This window comes from Wyeomyia smithii, chromosome 2, assembly GCF_029784165.1.
Source record: "Wyeomyia smithii strain HCP4-BCI-WySm-NY-G18 chromosome 2, ASM2978416v1, whole genome shotgun sequence".
In the NCBI taxonomy this organism is placed as follows: domain Eukaryota; kingdom Metazoa; phylum Arthropoda; class Insecta; order Diptera; family Culicidae; genus Wyeomyia; species Wyeomyia smithii.
The window spans coordinates 83,350,777-83,354,093 of record NC_073695.1 but is presented as its reverse complement, the minus strand read 5'-3'; the positions used below and the strand labels follow the sequence as shown (position 1 = coordinate 83,354,093).

The 3,317-nt window shown below is 38.0% G+C and overlaps 1 long non-coding RNA gene across 4 annotated transcripts; it reads right to left on the bottom strand.

Annotated features, from left to right (window-relative positions):
* Positions 1 to 376: 376 nt before the first annotated feature.
* On the bottom strand, positions 377 to 2,765 carry LOC129720558 (uncharacterized). Of its 4 annotated transcripts, XR_008727262.1 has the most exons (4): positions 1,163 to 2,765; positions 904 to 1,022; positions 725 to 838; positions 377 to 656 (listed from the first exon to the last, which is right to left on the bottom strand). It is a non-coding gene; the product is annotated as an uncharacterized LOC129720558 (long non-coding RNA). The 4 variants fall into 4 exon arrangements; XR_008727261.1 differs by having other exon boundaries at positions 725 to 1,022; XR_008727260.1 differs by having other exon boundaries at positions 377 to 838.
* Between the last annotated feature and the right edge of the window lie 552 nt (positions 2,766 to 3,317).

Sequence of the window (3,317 nt, the reverse complement as noted above, 5' to 3'; positions counted from 1 at the left end):
AACTTGAAATTCCATCCACCACTCATGTTATGAAAATATGAAAAGTGGATCATAATCAAAGAAGGTATTGTTTTGATTATGGAGGCAAAAACAATACCTCAGTTATTAAATCGAACGCAAGTTCGAATGTTTTAAGTTTATATTTACAGCAAAAAACTCCAATTCGCGGATGTTTAATCAAAACATGCAACCGAGCGGATTTACGAAAAAGTCAACAACGATTGCATCAGCCGTGCACGGGCACGTTCGCGAGGAAAGAGACGGAAGAGCGGCCCGCTCTCGTGAGAAGACGACGCCGCGGGAAAATTCGGAGTGACCGGAGTAGCGGCGAATACTTAAGCTGGGACTTCAAGGAAGTCCGAGGTCGTTAGTGATACCCCTCGTGAGGCAGGTGCCTACGTCGTTATAGATAGTCCGCGGTTCGTTTAGGTGTTAACTCTTAAGTTTTATTCCGCGAGGCAGAAGTGATGCCCGTTGTTTAAGTTTCGGTTTAGTGTTTAAGTGATTTAATATTTTTTCAACTTAACTGATAGATTAAAAGTAATTAAAATCGAGCAGATGTAGTGCAGTTAATCAAAGGACATATCACATCCAGCAGTAATAGTGTCTAACCACTCGGTACGTATTTCGCTTCATTGGTGACAGCGCAAAAGAGCCTGAAAAGATAGGCTCAGGTGCGCCGTTTTCTGGCTGGGCCAGTAGTGAAAAAGTAGAAAAAACTTACGTGCTTAAGTGACTTTGACGTATCGGAAAAACAGACCCAAATCAACGAAAGTGAATGCCACGAAACGTGCAAGTCCAATATTTCTAAGGGCTCCTCCTCGAAGTTGGTCGAAACCTAAAAGAACAAATAAAAAGGATTAGAAGAAGAAACAGTGAAAGTGTTAGAGGAACAATAATAACAATCCGAGATCGACTGTTGACCAGTGTTACGCGAATTCAAGTTTTCGAAATCCAATCGCAATAGATCCCACGGACAGGGAGCAGCTCACAGGGCACTGGAACCAGCAACAGGATTCAACCTACAAAAAAAATGAAAATAAGGTAAGATCAACCCAAGTGGTAACCAGCAAAAATAAATTAACCTCCCGCTTTAAGGCCCTAGTTGGAAGACCCTAATTCTATTCTTGGTTCATAATCATAGAAAAATACAATTACTTACCCATCCAACCTCACCGCCATAGCGGACTGTTCACCACACTATTCTGGCACAGAATATTCCACTTTCTGGCACAGAATATTCCACTACTACGACACTACATTCTAATCCGTGGCTAGTCACCCGCCACTAAGATAACCTCAGAATTTTTTTTTAATTTAATGAACAAATCAAACTAAAAAACCAGGGGTACCGACCCGTACTGCCCATACCGAAACAAATTAAGAATGACGACAATCAATAATGCATAATTGCATTTTTATTAGTCGATTGACACGGTTTCACACATACCAGTGAATCAAGTCCATCGAAAATTTTCCAATTGGAATGGAAACCTAAAAATATATCAACTCACAGTGGGTCAAACACGTGAGTTGATCACATAAAATAACATCAATAAAATACCTTTTCATTCGAGTTCCTCACAACTGGACTCAAAGTAAACAGCGAAACCAAAGATCAGAGGATCTAAGGTTCGAAACAGGAACATTTTTTTTTTTTCTCTCTCTCTTTTAGTTTACTAATACATGATCAAATTTTTGTTATTTCACATCATTACATGAATTTAACTTTTACAGCTAAATATCACAAAAGATGACAAGTGACAAGATGACAAGATAGATGATGACACAAATATTAATCCACTGATGACAGGCATCGCCAATTGTATAGGATTAATCACGTCTCCGATACAGCAATAATCGCGGAACGCATATGAGTATGCGATTATTGCGAACAAAAGTGGGAAGAAGAAAACTAAAGCTTCATCATGACCTACGTCAATAATTGCAAAGCTTAGTAGCTACGCGAGACCTTGACCGTCAAACAAATGGCACATTGAGCCAGTAATAAAAAAATAAAAGTCCAAAATTAATTTTCACGGTTGAAACACAAGCGGCAATAAAGAGTGGTCAAGGCATAATTAGGAACTACGCTTAGAGGGAAAAAAAAAAAAAATAATATAATTATCTTTATATATTAAAGGGAAATGTTTCTTCACAAATGCATAATTTGAGAACAGATAGAAGAAATTGCAAGACTATTGGTGTTGTTTAGTTCGTCTAGAGCCCCGACGGGTTTATAAATAATAATAATAGGGGAATTCCACTAGAAAAGATAATAAAATATTAGCAATAAAATTACAAATTTGACACATACTCATCGGAGCAAAGTCCCATCATGCAACACTCACTATGCAAGTGGTACTCCAGGAGTAGCGACCAAAACGACTTAAGAATTGCATACTAAGCAATTCACGCAGAGCCGCAAGGGGAACACAATTCGAACGAAGCGAAGCACGTCGCACACAATTTAAACAAAGCCGTGGTATGAAAAGACTACACATAGAACAAAAAGGTTCTATACCCAATACCAAGACATATAAAGACATGCACGATTGAAGGCAGTTAGCACGTTCAGCCGATACTGGACTAAATTTAGTACCACAAATACATTAAAATTACTTAATCCCATAAGTATGAAAAGGGGAGAATAGAGCAAAAAGACCCAAACAATCTAAAATTGGAAAAAACTCTCGGTATCCCTACAAATATCTCCTTTCTCTTTTTAAGGTCAAATAATATGCTGCTGGAAGCAGGATTAAATGACCAGATTAGAGGAGATCAAGGAATACGTTGAACGGGAATATAAAAATCTACTCAAAAGCAAAAATAGGGCAAGATCACTTCAAGGAATTCTAACGAAAAAAGAACTCCTGAGGGATCACCTAGAAGAATTCGAATCTTTAGTCCTTAAATATGATAAAAGACTAAAGGACAAAGATTGGAACAAGCTCACAGATGACTTTGAGTTTGTAAAAACCAAAGTAGAGCAATCCATTAGAATATTAGAGGGAACTTCGATAATCCCAGAAAAAGAAAATAAGAGGCAAAGACGAAACTCAGACTATTATATCGAAGTGGTAATTCCTACACAAGGATTAAACCACTCGATATCCCTCGAGGATTCGCAAATTTGGGAAGCGTTACCCTTTACTTCATCATTTAATATATCGGGTGAAGTAAAGAGCTTTCTACAAGACAAGAATCAGATAGATAGAGAGGGAGAAAAGGCATCAGGAGAGGACTATCCGATATCGTCTTCATTTATATTACAAGAAGACGCTTCAAGCCGCTTCAAATTTCCAGATCATATTAGT